The 19568-nt window shown below is 49.6% G+C and overlaps 1 protein-coding gene across 3 annotated transcripts in view; it reads right to left on the bottom strand.

The window, feature by feature from the left end:
• KLHL29 (kelch like family member 29) overlaps positions 1–19568 on the bottom strand; it is a 293462-nt gene that overhangs the window by 206279 nt on the left and 67615 nt on the right. For 2 of the 3 annotated variants that reach the window (XR_008379651.1, XR_008379652.1), the window contains exon 1: positions 5391–5484. The gene's annotated coding sequence lies outside the window, so the exon portion shown is untranslated. Of the gene's footprint in view, positions 1–5390; positions 5499–19568 lie in introns of those variants that run through there. The other variant, XM_053589187.1, reaches the window with a different exon arrangement.

Here is a 19568-nt window from a genome sequence, read left to right as displayed (position 1 = left end):
CTTTGGTCTGACCCCTCTGAATCCCAATAAGAACAATATAGAGTGTGGCTACCAACACGCGTTGAATGAATGAATGAAGAATGAATGAGTGATAAGTGTTGAAACACCCTTTTGTTTCACCATGTGCTGGGTATTCATCCTATAAGCCAGTACTCCTGGTACTATCTGTCCTGTTGTAAGAGAGAGAAGGGGGAGGGGAGGGAGAGAAATGTATGATTAGAAGACAAAATCTTAGAAGTTTTGTAAGATCGCCAATAAGGGTCCACAAATTTCAGAGCTTGATCACTCCACACATGCATGCATGCAGCTTTCCCTGAGCAGGATGCTGGCAGGGCCACTATTAATCTCATTCTGTATTTTTGTGCAAATTAGAAAGAGTTGGTCCTCTGTCTGAACTCTCAAGGACACGGCAAAGCTCCCAGAGTGCAGGCTGGGTGTCAGCCCCATGGAGGACACAGACTCACAACTGTTCCCGGCAGCCTTGGTCACAGAGGCAGGTGCAAGGCAAGCAAGGAGACTGGCTGCTTGGAAAATCAAATTTTGCCACAAAAATAAAACTCTGAGGTTTGCAGGGAAGCTATTTCTAGCCGAGGTGCCACATAAGGTTCTGCAGCTAGACTGGACTGCTGTGTGCCCCTCCACTCCACCTGCCGTTAGCTCAGAGCCTCCCCTGGGCATGCTGTTTGTTCCCAGCCCCTCGGCTTCCAGGACTGTGGAAAGATTCCCAGTCCTGCCCCTGGGCATCACCTGCCTTTTGCCCATCTCCCTTGCTGCCTGGTGGGGCTGAGTGGAGGGGACCAAGGGCAGGGTGGGGGTGGGGGTTCCAGCTGGCCTCTATCCTGGGCCGGGTGATGCTCTGGCAGCCATCCCCAGCCATCCCTGGCCTCCCCCTAGACCTGACTCAGTACTGCAGATGCTGTGAACCCAGCAAGCATCTCCTATGGGGCCCTGGAGGGCTCTTGGCAGAACCGGCTACAATTCCCCATGGTGGGATCACCAGAACGAGGCCACTGCCCCAGCTTGTGCTGGGGAAGGGGAGGCTCTAGCCCTCTCTCTCTCTGTCTGGGAAGCCAGGTCGGGGAGGGAGCTGTGCCCAGGTCCCAGCCTGAGAAAAGCAGGAAGCTTCTGTTCTGTTTGTTTTCACCTCGCTGAGTTCTAGAAAGGATTGCAGGGGGCCTAAAAGGATACATTAAGACATCATAAATCAAAAGTGGGAGAGAGCATAACAAGTGTAGGCGCAGGAAATGAGGCAGGGAATGTTGCCTATATGAAATCATATTTAGAAAGTTCCATTCATGGGCTACAGGTGGGCCACAAATTTGCCTCCAGGCTTAGCCATATTTTTGGCCTTAGCTGCCCATTGGAATCGTCTGGGGAGCTTTATAAAAATACTAATCCTGGGCCCACCTCCCAGAGACTTTGATCTAATTGATATGGTATATAGCCTGGGTGTGAGGATTTCAAAACTCCCCCTAGGTGATCTTAATATGCAGCAGGGTTGAGAGACAGTGTTTAGAGGTAGTGTTTGCTCGAAAGAGGCAAACAGGAAGCTGATCTATTACAACACAATTTGTGGGTCTATGCCCACAGTGACAATGGCTTGGAGAAGAATATGTCTGTGCTGAAACGAGAGATCCTTCTCCCAAGGGTCCCGGCAAAGGAGTCACAAGTGACAGGACCAACCTTAATTGCCACAAAATCCTCAATGTGGTCACATCACTGTAGGGCAGCCTCCAATCCCAGGTCCTGACACCACACTGCTCACTTGCAGTCCCAGCTGCGAATTGGACAGGCAAGTAACTGACGGACATGGGCCTCAGGAGAAGGGTCTGGACCTTATGACAGAGGTGCCATCTGGTAGTCAAGCCTGGGGACAGCTGAGAAGGGGTATAGGGATGGCTGGAGCCAGGGAGCTGAGGAAACCCTGCTGCACAAACCCTCTCTTACTGGTGGGAGGCAACAGACGGCTGGGGGACCAGAGCCCACACGGCAAGAGTAAGGGTGAGGCCAATTCTCCAGGAAAGCTGGGTGTTGGCAGGGAGGCCACGTGCTGATCCTGAGGTGCTTGGGCAGGCTGGAGGTCTTGAGGTCCTGCCAGTGTAAAGCTATGAAATACCTGGGCAGGGAGCAGGCCAGTGGTCCCTGCTGACACCTGGGCAGGGTGGAGAGCTTGGCTAAGGCTCTGCTGAGGGACCTGAGCCATAGACAACCGGCGTGGCCTTGTGGCCTTCTCAGGGGTTTGAGCATCCCAGTGCCCACTGGGGAAAGGGTTGTGGAGGTCTATAGTCTGGGCCGGGAAGGGCAGCAGCAGTCAGAGGCCAAAGTGTCCATGTTGGCTAGAAGCACTGGGATGTCTGCCCTCAGGTCCATCCTTGGGGAAGATACCATGGAGGCCAAAAAGGAATGGAGAAGGAAGCAGAGGAGGGAAGGGGGACGGGACAGCTCCAGGAAGCAAGGCTGTCCTAGCGCCAGAGGGAAGGCAGCAGAGGACAGGAAAGTGTGGCTAGGAATCTACCACACTTTCTGCAGGATCTACCAGGAATGCAGCTGCGGTAGCCACGGGAGCCCCGGGCACAGCACAGGTGGGCTTTAGCTGAACAGCTCCCAGTCCTATTAGCAATGACATTTGCACCATCCTCAAGAGTGCCTGGGGCGTGCAGGGCTTGTCTGCTGAGGGCAGTGGGACAAATGGTCTGGATAGGCAGTACTGAGATAGTCCCGAGGAGAGAGGCAGGGGACGCGGCACAGGGTGGCTCCAGCGCTAATTTGGATCTGCACTGCCTTTCACCACCTCCCAAGCCCCAGGTGCCCGCTAATGCCATTCTTGGCTCAGCCTGTGGCTCTGCACAAACTGAGTCCTCAGCTCAACTTCCCACCCCAGGCCACAGTGCAGGGATCAGATTTCACTGCTGCTAGCTCCTCCTGGGTTACTTGGGTGGTTTTCATCAAAACCGCTGAGAAGCAGAGAGCAGCCCTCCTGCTTTGCTCTTGAACCCGCTGGTTCAGTAGCAGGTTACACAGAGCCCGTTGAGCTGGCCCAGTTTCCACAGTAAGCAGATAGCTTCTGCCACCGATCACCAGGCCCCAGTGGGTCTCGGAACCTTCTTATCTTCTTGGGAATCGATGGGCTCACGTGAGGGCAGAGCACACCCCAGCACTAGGCCACATGTGGGTGGTTCCCTGAGGCATGTGCCTGGGGCCACAGGATCACTGACAAGTGCTGGGGGGGAAAGGGAGCAGAACACACAGGCGGCTCAGACAGGACCCTGTCCTTCTGAGCCGGCCAAGTGGTAGGGAAGACAGACCCAAAGTCATACTGGGGATACCAGTCGGGGGTCAGGGACAGAGACTGAGGCCCACAGTGGGTTCATCCTAGCAGGCATGCCTGGCGAGACCACCTTCAAGGTCCATCCTGTCCTAAAGTACATGCTTCTCAGGGGGTGGGGGAGCAAGAGCCAAGTGCCACTCTGCACCAGCAGCGGGGAGGAGAAGACCCCAGACTGAGGGCCACCATGTGAGACTCTGAGACCCATTGCCCTAGGGGCTCTCTGTTCCCTCCTGCCACGTGCCTAAGGCTAGAAGACATATCCAAGGAAAGCTGACTTCTGTGAAGAGCATCTTTGAATCTTTTCTCTGCCCATCTAAGAGCTAGAAATGCTACAGACACCAAACCAAGGCTTAACAGTCTTGTTTTCCAACTCCCCTTCTCTGACCCGACAGACACAGACAAAAACCACTCCCCAGTGTCCGGGATAACTAACAAAGACAGCTGTCCCTGGTCAGTGGTGCCAGCAGGCATGTGCCAACTGCCCACCAGCCCTCTAGGTCAGGAACCCATCTGTCCTCCTCTGGTTGCTGGGTGGCAGCAGGCCGGATGCACAGTGGGGTGTAGGGGGGGCTTTTCCCACTTCGGCGGCTGATTCTGGCCCAGCCTGGAGCCTCCTCCCACTTCCTGCTGACAACCAGAGCCCCACTCTGTCCTCTTTGTGCCAGGGCTCTGGCAGCAGAAGGCCCTCCTCCCTCCACCCTCTCTAATTCTGAAGCAGAGAATCTGGACAAGGCAAGGACTTCCTTGGTCTGATGCTCTGCCCTGCTGTGGAGGGAGTGGGGCTTCGGGCCATAGTTGGCCCCACACAGGGACCAGAAGACTCCTAGTCAGAGGGCACTGGCACCAGATATGGGTACTGAGAATACAGCAGTCCCCGGGCCACTGTGGTCCATGCTCACCAAGCACCAGGCCCTGCATGTTGCGCAGATGTGGCTTTGGCCCCTGGACTCCTAAAGGCTCAAGTGCCACAAGGACACGTTGGACCGGGCCAGCTCAGCCGCCACTGTCCTGAATCCCAGGACCAGCCTCTGTCCCTTCAATGGAAGAGGATGGCCAATTCCAGCTCCAGGCCTGCAGCACATTCCTGGCCCGTAGGGTGGAAGCTGGAGCGATCGCGCAGATTCTTTTCAGAAGATTTTGCCCTTCCAAGGCAGGCCACATTTCCCCTGACTTTCCTGGCTGCCTGAACCTGGTTTGAGAGCCTGGAATGGAAATGTTAGGCCAGACTTCTATCCATTTAACACCCAAGGAAATAATCAAATGGCTATAGACGCAAAAAAAAGTTTGTGGTGGTGTTATCTGTAATAGTAAAATATTTAGAATTTGCTAAATGTCCATCATTAGGATATTACATAAATCATGTATTTTATCACATTCATATAGACATATGCAGCCTGTAAAAAGGATGACATCCATTTCTATTTACTGACATAAAAATATACCTTGACATATTGTTGAATCAGAATCGCATGCCCCCCAACAGTCTACACAGTAGATCCCAGGGGCATGTGTGCTCTGTATAGTGTGTAAGAGAAAGTCTAAAGAGAGACACTAAAATGGTTATCTTTGGGGGAATAGGGTTATGGTAGCTAGAATTAAAATAATTGAAATATAATTCTAGCTACTATCTTTTAAAATCTTTCTGCAATGAATAAATAATATTCTCACGACATTTAATCACATAATTTAATAACAAAAAGTCAAATCATAAAACCTAAATTTATTAAATTGCAGAAGAAAGAAGAATGACAGTGTTTGAGGAGCTAAAGATCACCTCACTGCTGGCCACCCTCAGATCTACCCTCCTGGGGGAAACCCAAGACCCAGGTCAGTGAAGAAGAGAGATCTCTCAGGTGACTTTTAGGATGGCTGAGGCCACGATGGCTTAGTGAAGCCCTGGCACCAGCAGATCACAGGCCTGTGGTAAAAATCTCGCTGACCCAAAGGGTGAGGGGCCAGCTACATTCTCCTCCCCACCCTCAGCAATGAGTGTGAGAGGAGAGAGCCGGCTGCCCCAGGTCTGAGGCTTTCTTACGTCTAGGTGAGCTGAGCAGAGACCTACCTTGCGCCGCCCGTCTCTGGCAAGCTCTGGATTCGTCCCCAGGATGCTAAATCCTCGATGGCCGCTGACACTCAGCAAAGCATGAACATCACCAGGAAGCCAGAGAGTCTAGAAAGAGAGGGGAAAAGAGTGGGTTGGGGTGGGGAAAGGGTATCATTTTTTACAAAAAGGTCTAGACTCCCAGGATCTTAAAGGATCCTCTCCCTAAAAGGGTGTTAGCTTCTGTCCTGATTTCCCCGATGCTGAACTCTCTCACACAGGGTGATCCCAAGCTCTGCCCCACACTCAGATAATGGGGCAAAGTGTGTAGCAGAGTAACCCAAATGGCAGACACCAGGAATCCATGCCTGTCCCCAAACTCACAAAGCCCTAATCCCCACCACCGAGCCTTTGATACTGAATCAGAACAACAACAACGGCTTTGTCTTCCATCTAATCCAAATGAAGAAACGCGGACAATGGGGAAAAATAAAAAAATGTAAGTCTTTAATCTAATGCTGAAAAGGACATAAACTCTAGAATTAGAAAAACAAATCATTACTTCTTTCAGACAATGGGCAGGAAGACCTTGAATAGGTAAAGAATAGGTTCCCCGGAGAAATGTTTTTTAAAAAAAATTATAGATTTAATACAGAGTAGAAAGATGCTATCTATCATGGGGAGGCAGGGCTATGCTATTCCTAGTTCCCTCTTTTAAATGTAATATATGAGAAAGCCATCTTCACGACGGGAAATGGCATTCTCTATTGCAGAAACGGCAGAAACACACAACTGTCATTACCTGGGAATCAATATATTTTTTTAAACTGGATATATCATTATCAATTGATTTTCCTTTTTCCTCTTAGCACTCCAGAGTCCTGTGTAGCAGGGGAAAGCTTTAATGTGATGTGAAGGATTTGGACAGGTAAATAAATAAGTTATTGTAAACTAATTCCATCTCATGAGCAGTTTCTCCACGATGACGCGAGGGGGCTTTCTCAGATCCTGCCACTGACAGAGACACACGTGCGCCATATCAAGTAGCCATTTTTAAAGCTGAAGGTGGCAAAAATATTATTTTTCCCAAGGATAGAGTGTTCTCTTTACGATTAAGAAATAACCTCCGTGGGGAAGCAAAGTAAGCCAAGGTCACCATTTAATTTTGACACAGAGCCAAAGCGGTGAGTACATTTCCTCTGCCAAGCCCATGGGACACATGAGGATGGATCGATCGGGAATGGGAAGCCACCAGGAAGGGGAAATACTGGGTAAAAGAAGATCAGTGTATTTCTGGGGAAGATCACGGGCAGGTACGTGTTGGCGAAAAGGAAGAGGTCTGGGAGACGGGGGCCAAACTATTTTTAGGTTCTCGAGAATCTCATTCCTTCATTTAATAAGTATTTGTTGAGTGCCTGCTAAGTGTCAGGCAATGTGCTAGGCACCGAGACTAAGTGAACAAAACAAAACAAATATTCCTGCCCCCGTGGAACTCATATTGTAGAAGGTGGAAGCATAAAATATACATTTAAGAAACAAGTGAAAATGGTTAGCATGTAAGACAGTATCAGTGCTCCTTATTTGAGAAAAATAGAGCAGGGTGGGGGACCGTGGTGCGACTGAAGCAGGGGGTAGGGCGGGCTCGGGAGCAGACCGCAGGTGAACGCACACGTCCAGGGCCTGAGTGGTAGGTCATGCGGGAGTCTGGGCTGGGCGCTCCAGGAAGAGGGAAGAGCAGCACCAAACTGCCTAGCGGGGACATGACTGGGGCATTCCAAGATCAGCAAGGGTGCCACCAGGGCTGGATGGGGGAGATTCCAGTAGGAGGTGCGTGTCCAGCCAGGGCTGTCAAACCTGTGGGCTGCAGGCAGATTTTGAGGACTGTTTTGTTTATTTGTGGTGTCAGATATTACAAAAAATATGCATGCCTGGACCTTTTTTTTTGCTCATCAGTTTTGTTAGTGTTGTGTATTTAATGTGTGACCCAAGACAACTCTTATTTTTCCAATGTGCAGCAGAAAAGAAAAAAGGTTGGACACCCCCCTGGGTAGGGCCCTGTTGGCCACTGGGCAGGCTACTAACTCACAGCCCAGAGATTCTAGCTACCATCTTTGGAAGGGGCTCCGAAACTCTTAATAGGTCAATCTGTTTCCTTTCTCCTCAACCCAGATGGCTGAACTCTCTCTGGCCAGCTAAATCCACATCCCAGGATGCAACTAGGCTGTGCAGACTGACCACGGCACAGACCAGACAGGAGTGTGGAGGGTCAGGGGTGAGAAGGGAGCACAGGGCTGTCTGCCTGACCTGATGACAATGGCCTTGCCCTTCCTACTCGGTAGTCCTCAGAGGCCACCTCTAGAGGAGATAATTGAAACTGTTCTGAACAAAAAGAGACCACATATATGAAAGCCGAGTTTTTTAGGACTTTTCCTAAGACATTAATGAAAAGATCCTGAGGTGAATGGACACGTTGGCCCTTCCAGATCTGCTTTCCACCCATCCCACCTTGTTCTGCTCCTGGGAGGCTCACACAACCACCCTCTGACTTCTGCTTAGGTTCAGCCCACAAAGGCACCATCAGGACACCAGGGATTGGGCTACTGATTCCCCTCAGTGCCCCTCTGCTGAAGGTCATGACCCTCCTTGGGGGGCAGTGTGCTGCATGTGGCTCTTGCTCTAGGTCCAGTAAGAAGGAGGTTCTCCCCTTCCCCCTCAGACTTAAGATATAGGAACTTCCCTCATCCCCATTACTGGCCCTGGGGTACCACACTATGGTGGGCTCTTTATACCGGGCCAACTCCTCTGCGGATTGTCCTTTTATTTAGGGACTCTTCAAATTACACATTTGAATGTGTCTACTTCCTTTCAAGACTCCAGTAAATACATCTGCAGAGAGGATTAAAAGCAGAACTTTGGAATCAGACAGACCTAAATTAGAATTCTAACACTGCCACTTAATTTTCTGACACCTGGTAAATTATTTAATCCCTACAAACCTTGGTTTCCCATTCTCAAAACCAGACAACCCATTACACAACGTTCCTCTTCCTCCACTAACCTCACCATCTCAGTAAGGCCATCAGATCACCTGCTCAAAGTCCCAGAGCAAGCGGCGTCTGCCCACCCCAACCACAACTCCTCCCTGGAGGGGCTTCTAACTATTCTCAGCTCACATTCGGCATCAGTGGGTGTCTCAGTGATTTTAATTTTTCACATCTTTCCTTTCTTGCTGTCTTTCCTCCTACCCGACCCTCCACTCCTAGTAGTTAGATACTGGGCTTCCAAAGAAACAGACATTATCTTTTTGAATCTCTGGCCCACAGCACACATCCCACAGTGGTTTAGAGCAGATCCTTGACTCATTATCTTTTCTTCTTAGGAGGCGTGTAAGATACATCCATGCACACAAACACATTCTACTCTAATGAGATGCATGGTATTTAAAGGGATTTTAAAATAAATTACTAGAACTGATTTCTAGTAATAATTTTGTTCCCAAGTGAACACTGTAAAACCTTACATTTCCAAAGATCATGGCTTGGGAAAATGAATCTCAGGCATGAACCCAGGAAATGACAGGTTGCTAGGGAAGGTTTTACATCTTCAGGTGAGATGAAGAGCTCATCGGGAGCCGCTCGGGCTTAATTTTTAACATCTCTGGTCAAACTCACCCTTTCCCTTGCACTAATTTCATCACCGAAGAACAGTTTACACTCTTAAGGAAAACAACATTAAAAAGCTGAAGAAAGGGCCAGGTGCAGGGCGGTACCTGTGGCTCAGTGGGTAGGGCATTGGCCCCATATACTGAGGGTGGCAGTTTCGAACCTGGCCTCGGCCAAACTGCAACAAAAAAATAGTCGGGTGTTCTGGCAGGCATCTGTAGTCCCAACTACTTGGGAGGCTGAGGAAAGAGAATCGCCTAAGCCCAGGAGTTGGAGGTTGCTGTGAACTATGACACCACTCTACTGAGGGCAATAAAGTGAGACTCTATCTCAAAAAAAAAAAAAAAAGAAAGGGCAGGTGCAGTGGCTCACTCCTGTAATCCCAGTAGTGATGGCAAGGTGCTGTGGGAGGCCAAGGTGATGGACAGCCTGAACTTAGGAGTTCAAGACCAGCCTGAGCAAGAGTAAGACCCCTTCATCTCTAAAAATATCTGGGTGTTGTTGGCTTAGAATCGCCTAAGCCCGGGAGTTGGAGGTTGCTGTGAACTGTGATACCACAGTACTCTACTGAGGGCAATAAAGTGAGACTCTATCTCAAAAAAAAAAAAAAAAAAGAAAAAGAAAGGGCAGGTGCAGTGGCTCACTCCTGTAATCCCAGTAGTGATGGCAAGTACTGTGGGAGGCCAAGGTGATGGATGGCCTGAACTCAGGAGTTCAAGACCAGCCTGAGCAAGAGTGAGACCCCTTCATCTCTAAAAATATCTGGGTGTTGTGGTGGGCACCTGTAGTCCCAGATACTCAGGAGGCTGAGGCAAGAGAATCACTTGAACCAAGAGTTTGAGGTTGCTGTGAGTTGTGATGCCAAGGCTCTCTACTGAAAAAGCCAAAGGGTAGGGGACTCCTTATTCTAAAAATACAGTAAGTGATCAGTCACTGCATGTGAAAAGGGTTTTGTGACCTTCACCATCCCGAGGAACTCAAGAGATGCTAATTCACTTTGACTGATACTAAAACCAATATGAAGGCAAGACTCTTTTTTTTTTTTCTTTTGTAGAGACAGAGTCTCACTGTACCGCCCTCGGGTAGAGTGCTGTGGCGTCACACGGCTCACAGCAACCTCTAACTCTTGGGCTTACGTGATTCTCTTGCCTCAGCCTCCCGAGCAGCTAGGACTACAGGCGCCTGCCACAACGCCCGGCTATTTTTTTGTTGCAGTTTGGCTGGGGCTGGGTTTGAACCCGCCACCCGGCATATGGGGCCGGCGCCCTACTCACTGAGCCACAGGCGCCGCCCCAAGGCAAGACTCTTGAATGGGTTGTTTGGGTTAAATGCTGAGTGGTCTTCAAAACTAAACTGAAGAAAAAATTTGAGATCCATTCTAAGTTATAAATGAAGACGATTCCTGACACGAACCAAATTGGTTACCAAGAGAATGATAAACAAGAGCCCCAAGATTTTTTACTTTTCTATAAAAGACATAATTTTTTTTTTTCCAGGGAGAAACTGCCTTCAAAGAGGAGAAACCAATTAGAGAGTCTGCAGTTTGATTCAGGATCAGAAAGCAGCCTTGCCTGGGTCTTGACCATGCTCCCCAATTACGGTTCCTGAGCCCAGAAGTTCAGCACCACTCAGCAAACTGGGAAACAAACAGCCTTTCTTCTTGAGAGAAGGAAAATAAAGGAACTGGAGGCTGTAAACCATAGGGAAAAAACCAGCTCCCGAGCCCACCCTCCTGTTAGCCCAGGCAGGGCGTTCCAGGGTGCCCCGACATTGGTCCTGAATGTTTGCTCCAGATGTATCCTGCAAGGAGAACTCATTCATACCCTGTTTCTTTTAAGATGGGAGAAAAACAGGCCATCCATTAATAATATCAACCGCGGGCTCACCAAAGCCTACAAGGCATCTTGCCAGCACAAAAATAAACTCTCTCAGAAGGTTTATCCATCAGGTTCACGACAGTTCCTGGGCTGAGGGGTATGGAAGGCACAGCTTTTAAAAGGGGAGAATGAAGGTACCAAGATGGAGTGTGTTATGGGAGTCCACCCAGCACCAGGCAGGGACTTCCTGTTCCATTAAGGAGCCAGAATTGGCCAGTGATGAGACCCATTACTTATTTGCAACTGCTGTGATGGACCTCCTGGCGTGCTTTTTTTGTGGGCATGAATTCATCAAAGAAAGATCGTGTTTACAGAGGCCTTGGGGCCTGTTGGAGAGAGAACAAAATTTTCATAATGTTTCAAGTTTACATTTTCTCATTTATTTTTTCTAACAAATTCATGAGTTGATTATTTTTATCATCCCCATTATATAGAGGAGGAAACAGAAGTGCATGGTAGATAAGAGTTGTCAAGAGTCACGCAGCAAGCAAATGAGAGAGGAGGAAGGGGAAATCCAGACGGTGAGCCTCCCATTCCTGAATTGTTCTGAATTACTGAACACCTCTTGCTCCTGGAGCCCCCTTCAATGAGGAGATCAGAGCTGGGTGGGTTCATTCTACAGTCACCACCAAAGGGCTGAATAAAAAGGCACAGGTGTCAGCAGACAGCCCTCATTCCAGTCAGTCCCTGCTGACTCCAGCTGCCCCCCGGCCCCTCGCCCACTTCTGCTAGTGCTCACATTACCAAGTGATCCCTTCACCTTGCACAGCTGCTCCCACCACAGAGAGGCCTTGAGCTCCCCCTTTCTCTCCCCCAAGCCACTGTCCACAGTAAGGCAGCTCACCTGGGTTCTCCATTACTGTGACCTTGGCATTTCTCAGTCTTTTTTCCATTGTCGGCTCTAATTTCTACCCCCAATGCCTCTTCACCTCTCACCTTGATAGGGACCAAGTTGTGTTCCCCAAATTCATATGTTGAAGCCCTGACTCTTCATGTGTATTTGCAGAAAAGGCCTTGGGCAGCCAGGCAATCAAGGTTTACTGGGACATTAGGGTGGCGTCCTAATCCAACAGAATGACAGAACCCTGTCCTTGGGAAAGGGGAGGGGACACCAGAGAGCTGGCTCTTCCCCTACCTGCTATGATGGGAGCACTCAGAGACAGGGTGCCCACCTGCAGGCTGGGACAAGGGCTTTCACCAGAGGGGGACATGCTGGACTAGTGTCCAGTGTTCTGAGACAGTCCACTTCTGCTATTGTAGCCACCCAGTCCATGCTGCTCAGTTATGGCCACCCAAGCTGACTAAGACACACCTGCATCATGGATACATGGATACAGTTTTCCAGGAAGGCTCCAGCTCCCCAGGAGGGCCTGCTGCCACCAGAGGGACTGTGCTACACTCTAGAATTGGTCCCAGCACTCCCCAACCAAAAAGCATCCCTAGTCCAGGGCCTCAGAGAACCCAGGCAGGCTCGGATCGTGTCCAGTTGCTACTCCCCGGGCAGCCCCAGCTTGTCTCTGCCTCCATGCCCCTCCCTAGACCACCTCTCCCCTGCTTTTACCGCTCCTCCTCCTGAAAACTCCGCTTTGGAAGTTTGTCTGCACTCTCTGGAGTGTAGAAACTCTGCAGGCAAACCAGTTGAGGAGGCTTCCTGGTGGGCAGGCTTTGCACCAAAGGGGCCCATTTCCTAGTTCCCGCAACTGGTTTGGGGAGAGGAGAACAGGAAGATAAGGGGAATGGGGTGGCCACAGCCTGAGTGAACCCTAAGTTACACCGTGACAGGACTCTGCCAGAAACTCAGGTTGAAACGTTACAGACAAAAAGGTTAAAAATCAGAAGTCCCCCCACCCCCCCAAAAAACATTTTCTTGTTACACAGCAGAATCTTTAGATATTAAATTAACTAGGACTCACCCACCCAGCCCCAGGGCAGTGCACATCCCCTTGCCCTCCTGCCCTGGTTAATACAGATTTGCCTGTCACTGGAGCCGGAACTAGGGTGACCCTTGCCTTTCCTGAAGGCTGGCTGGGAGATGAGAAGCTGAAGGTGCTTCCTGGATGTAGGCAAGCCTGACCCTCCTGCAGTGGCGTTTAAGGCGTTGGCACAGAGCACATCCCTGGCACACAGTAGATGCTCAGTAAAGCCTCGTTCAAGGAAGGAAAATGCCGACAAGGTTCAACTCGTTTTCTACAATTTTTCTTGAACATCTGGAAGATGTTCACATCATAATTCATGACTGGAATGCAAACCAGTTAAAAAAAAAATCAGACATTGCTTCCAGATTTTGTTCTTATAAACAGGCCCACATCCTTCCTTAAAATTGCAATAATTCCTTCCCAGATGTTGCTTCTCGTCCAGACCCACACATTTAAGCTCTTCATGATGATGCTCTTCATTTGACTGGCACTAAGGGCTGTCTGGGGTGCTCCTGGCCCCCTCTCGCTCACCGGATGCTGTGAGAACCCTGAGAAAGGAAGGGCACTGTCCCTGGCTCCCGGACAGGCAGGCCAGCTGAGGCTCTCCTGATTGGACTGGGGTGGGTGTGGGTGCTGAGGGACACCCAGCACCCTCTCCTCCACTGCCGTCCAGGTAACCATGTGGGAAGGTCAGACTCACAGTGCCCTTACGCAATACCTTGTGGCCCCAGGGGCACTGCACTTTTAATGCTCTGACTCCAATGTGGACAAGTCTCTTCCCCTGATTATCCTGGAAGCTCCTGGGGCTAGGCTGTAACATTTAAGTAAGACTTGACTGGAGCCTTGGGAGTGAAACAAAACAACTGGTAGGAGGTAGGTGAGAGCAGTGAAAGGAAGCGATGGCAGCTGGACGACTGGGCTCCCAGCCTGTCTGTTCTCCATGAGGGTCCCCTTGATAGCATCTGGGGGAAGGCAACTGCCTCGGGTCTGAGCCCCACAGCAGAGCCAGAGAGCAGGACGTGCCTTTTCCCTTCTGCCTTCCCAGTTCCAGCTTCTCACTTTGCCCCATTCTCCAGGAAGCCTGGGACCTGCACCCCAAGTGCTCACGTCTCCAGCCACATCAGAAAACACCATGAGCCCTGTACACAGACCAGAGCTGTATGTGTCAGGGGGCTGGAGACAGTCATGGGGACAAGAAGGGCAGCCAGCACATAAGCTCTCACTCACAGGGTCTGGGGTGAGCCAGTCTGGCCAACAGCTGGGCACGTTCAGGCCCCTCGGCAGCCCCCCACCCTCCTTTGGCTGGGTTCTTCTGCCAGCTATAAAAACATGTGATGGGAACAGAGTGGCCTCCCAGGGTTAAGCAAGGTTGGCTGTTGTTCCCTCACAGGGAAGCAGGGAGGTCCACACACACCTTCTCCTGAGTCTGAATCCCGCAGCCTTGCACAACACAATCAAAGCTTCACTTTGGATTTGTACCGTAGTCTCAAGAACACCAGTCCGGGACTTGGCTAAGCCCATGCAGGTTCAAGACCATGGAAGACCCACAGCCTGAGGGACTTGGGTCTCGATCTCAGCTCTGCCATGGGATAGCAGTGACCACATCTGCCCGCCCTCCTTTCAAGTCCTCTGCCTCAGTCGCCTCATCTGTCTAATGGGGGTGACATCCATGGCTGTCCTAAAGCTGAAAGTTCTACTATAAGAAGGGCATTCAGCACAGTCTGTGGCGTGTGTGAGCAGTAGCTATGCCCGTGATAATCACCATGCCCACTAACTGAAGCACAGCACAGCTATCCCTAAAATGCGTCGCTGCCAAGGGGAGGGTTGAGAGTCACACTAGATGGTGCCTTCTCTTTCCTCACTGTCCCCCACTCCGAGAAGTGAAGGCGCAAGTGAGTATAGGAGTCGTGGGTCCATGTACTGTGCTCTTTGCTCCCTCCTGAATTCCCAGTGAGAGAGCACTTTCATTCTTCACCCACCCCACCGCCCCAGATCCCATCACCTCCCCCTGGAATCCATAAACCAGAATGCGGGCCTGCTGCAGTGGCTTCTGCCTCCTTATTCCCCGTTCCTCTGCACCCAGCCTACAGGGCCGGTGACTGGAAACCTCGTCTGCACCCCACGTGGGTCTGAGGGGTGTTGCTTCCTCACTCAGTAAAAAGCTATTTTATTTGAATAGATCTGAAGCTGTTTCTATACTCTGAGAGAAAGAAAAACTATGCCAGTCCGTCTCTGGAGATTACAGAACTTTTTACCCAAATATTATGAGTTACCCATTTAAAAATAAACTACAGACAGGCATGTCTCTCCGTACTCAGGCAGAAAGAAGTCACTACCAGGAATTTCTTTAAGTACTCAGCTTTTCTTGGCCAATGTAGAAACAGCCCAGGAACTGAAAACAGAATGAGAAACTACTTCTGTTTTCTACCAATGTTGTGTAGGAAAGCAGCTTGCTCACACCACGGTTTCATGTTCCGTCTGAACAAACAAGGACCGATGGGTCCCTAACCCGGCTGCTCTCCCTCAAACTAAACCAAGAACTGAGCAGCAGTCAGCATGGATGTGCCGAATCTCAGAGCCACCAACAGGTGCAGCTGATGTCTGGATACAGACATCAAGGCCAGAAGGGTTAGTGACAAGCTCAAGGTGCATAGCTGGTCAGCCAGAGAGCCGGGATGAGAGCTTGGGCTTCCTTACCCCCTGGCCACTGTCTTTTCTTTCTTCCAATGACCTTTCTACAATTGAACTGTCACCAAAGAGCTTCCAGGAAAGCCCCCCGACCCCCCGGAAAGGTTAGATAACGTATCCCAACCCAGTCTTCCTTCCTGCAGAAAGTCCCTGTCTCTTCCCCTCTCCTATCCTCCCCAGTGAACATTAAATCAAATAGTCCTCCTACCCTCCCCAGTGAACATTAAATCAAATAATAGCATTATTTTTTAAGCTTGATGTTTCTAAATCCAAAGACATCTATAAATAATACATACTCATTTATATGTACATTTAAAAGATAAAAAAATAAAAAAGATACCTGTAGATTCTTATGAATACTAATGGCCTACTTAAGATACAGTGGAAGCGAATGGCTGATGAACACAGGTAAGCTCATGTGCGAATTCCCTCTGTTCCCTCTCGGCCCGTCCCCAGGAGGGAGCGCCTCCATTCTGAACCCACTCCATTCACTGCTTCTCTCCCACGGTCACATTTAGCCATCTGCTTCTTCTTCTATATGTGGGACTGTGTGTTTTTTCCTCTTCGGTTTTATATGAAACATTTAGCAATGAAGTAGCAAATAAAAATACTACACATCATCTAGAATTCATATAAAATTGTACTCGGCTTTAACGCATCTAAAGGTTGATAAAAAGAAACACATAGATGCTTCTTAAAGGCTTATTTGTATTTTATTACACATTACACACATCGTACTCCATTGAGAAAATTTAGAGGTTGATGTGTGGTTCCCTCTGTCACGAGCTGGCATGGCGAAGATTCCATCGTGAGAACATTTTTCCTTTGGAACACAATGCACTCGCCTTGCCATTACCCCGGCGGGTGGAAATGGCACAAATTATCCATCAGTACTCGCCTTAGTCTATGGAAGGAGGGGTTTCTCCACTCCTGCTGCCCCAGAGAGTGTACTCCTGGGGTTATCTGGCTGCCCAGCCTCCTCCCTGTTCCATGCTGCTACTCTTCACCCCAAATCACGGGCCTGGCTAGAGCACTGTCACCTTGGAGACAAACATGCAAGTCAGCTGGAAGCTGGCAGGGATGGCCTCTGCCCCATCCCACAACAGGAGGGCACGAGGCTGCCGGGGGTGAGGGCTACATTAACTACGCTGGCAGGACGGGGTGGAGGAGGGCGAGGTCCTGGCCTCGGGGGGCCAGGAAGACATCCTGTGGGGGCCTAAGTAAGATCCCACAGAAAGAGAGAGCCTGAAAGATCAACGTGGAGAGATTCAGAGGGGCACACTTGTCCACTTGAGTGCCCCTCAAAGAAGATCGTGGAACAGGGACCTGGATGCAAGAGGTGTTGTCACCAGCCACTGTTGGCCTGAACAGTCATTTCATGCAGGGCGCTGCTGGTCAGGCCCTAACAAGGCTGGATGAGCCCACATGCTGACTTCCGGAGATAGTTTATTCACTTCCAAGGCCTGCTGTCATAGGTAGGTTGGGGACTTGGACTCCATGGTACTGGCTGAGGACCCAGGGTACTCTGTGCACCCAGTGAAGTGTTGACTAACTATAAATTTAGTCTAGAGTAAAAATGCTTTGAAGATAGAACCACTTACAGAAAATATTGTGCAGCTTTGTAACCTATGAGGCAGAGTCTGTTTAACGTATACTATGATGAGTAATAACACTGCTGATGTTTACTTTTAATGTGAGAATAAAAAGTAACACAGGGAAAGAGGGGTCAGAACAGTTCTTTGAGGAGACAGCCTCGCTCTTCTCCGGAATTGCTGGCTTTTCTCTAAATAAAGTGAAACCGTTGGTCTCTCATCTGCTTCTCCCTTGATTGCCTTGGGTGACAGGTGGACAGACTCCTTGGTCCAGCAACAGTTTAGTTGGGAGTGGATCCAAGGAAGCTCCATGAAGGAGTAGGATAAAACAGGGCAGGAGAAAGCTCCATCAAGGCAGGGTCAATGCAAGGACACCGCTGTGGGCACCTGGGGGCTCCATGAGACACTGTGGCGTGCACCTCCCTCTCACGGGTGGAGGGCTGCTTTTGAAGTGTGAATTTGCCTACAACTCCAGCCCAGCTGGTAGGTGGGCTGGGCACCCCCACACACAGAGAGGCAGGGCCTGGGATGTGTCAGCAGGTGGTCCCAAGCGGGGAAATGGGTATAGCACTGACAGCCTCTGTTGGTGACAGCAGGAAGCCTGAGCTCCCATCAGCACCTGAATGCAGGGGGACCACAGCTCCTGTGGCTGCATAAGTGCATTGTCCTCTGGGACTGGACCCTTCGGAGTGAGAGGGAGATGCCCACTGCCTCCTGTGGTGTGAGACCTCAAGGCTGACTCTCCGCAGCAGCAGACGCTGTGTCAAATGTGCTTGTAATGGGATTATCTGCTGTCTGTCGGCCGGGCAGCAACCATGTATGAAAAACAACATTGAGGAGCAAATGAAGCGATCTTTCTGCACAAGGCCTGCTCAGATGAGGAAGGGCTGCTGTTGACACATCTATTAAAATGATACATAAATTATCTAAGAGCACATAGATACATGTTCAGAATGAGGGCATTGATTATGGGCAGTTTAAATACAGCCTCGATTAAATCATCTTGTCTCACTTGAATGGAGTAATAACAATTAAGAGAAGAGCAGGGAAAATAAAAATTGAGCCCATCATCTTCCTGATCATGAGAAATGTTCAGATTTCTCATTTTTCTTTTCTTTTTTTTTTGTGATATATACATTTGGCTATTTTTATTTTTTAATACACATACATATGGTAAAAGGCAAAAAGATTAAGGGTACAGCTTGATGTGGAGACTTCTCATTTTTCAGAATGATGATTCCTTAAAATGCTAAGACTTCTTGAGGGCTGCCAAGAATCCTCCCACAATGGGTTACAGGACAGAAGGATTCAGAGAGCCTCTGGATGCCCTCAAAAAGGAGCAAGGGAGAGTGGGGAGGCCACATATGACTCTCTGGTCAAGCAGAACCTGAATTCCGATTTGAGGCTAGTGATCTCTTTGGACAGTGATTCCAGAACACTGAATCACTTTCAGCTGGGGCAGTGGGGCAGTGGGGCAGTGGGGCAGTGGGGCAGTGAGATGCTGGAGGCCACACAGCTTGCTTTGAATGAGCAGGCAGTTGAGCCCAATCCCACTGGGGACCTCTGGGAGACAGGGAGGAGCAGGTCTCAGGGTCATCCCACCCGGAGCAGGGGCAGTTGAAGTATTTCCCTCCAACTCACATTCGTTGCCAGTTGAGGGCTGCTGGCAGGGAATCAGCTACGGGCCCTTCACATGCACTCCCAGTGGTCAACAAAGGCACTGGGGGTGCTCTGGACTTTGGGGACCCTGGGGAAATGAACCTCCAACAAGTGCAAACACACCGTGCTGGAAACTCACAACCTCTGATTATTTGGACGGAATTCAATTTGCCACTTTCAAAAGTCTAACAAAAACAGACTACCCCCCACCCCCATGTAATCATTGAATAATATTATAATAATTTTTGCATGGAAATTGCATTATTTCCCTGATGGAAGCATAGGCTTTGAACCTCTCAGAGCTTTACCCGCTACATTGCTTTTCAAAGTATGAAGTAGCAGGTTCCAATTATCTGAAAAAAATTTTTTTAAAACAGTAACAGCACAATACATAGTGTGATCCAGATGGAGAGAATACACATTTTCCAGGACAGGCACCTTGATTAGTGACTGTGATTGTTAAACACATTTCAGGTAATATAGTGATAATGGACATTAATAGTAGCAATAGTGCTGAAGTGCTGAAATATAATCATTTCTGATTATATTACTATTTCCTTTTGTGGAGCATGGTGCGTATTTCCAAACGACTCTATGCTCATTAAACTACACAAAAGCCCAGCAGCAAGTCGGCAGAAAGGTGGTGGGAATGGGCTCACAGTTCCTGGCATTTGGAAGATTGGGAAAGATGCTGCCCAGTATCCTTGGGGGACCCAGCAGGCCCAATGTCCTTCTCTGTCTCTGGCTCCATTGGAAGCCTCTGCCTATGTTCACAGACGCTGGCTGCCAAACAGCCAGTAAGGAA

This window comes from Nycticebus coucang, chromosome 4 (assembly GCF_027406575.1).
Source record: "Nycticebus coucang isolate mNycCou1 chromosome 4, mNycCou1.pri, whole genome shotgun sequence".
Classification (NCBI taxonomy): Eukaryota; Metazoa; Chordata; class Mammalia; order Primates; family Lorisidae; genus Nycticebus; species Nycticebus coucang.
This window is presented reverse-complemented; position numbering and strand designations above follow the sequence as displayed.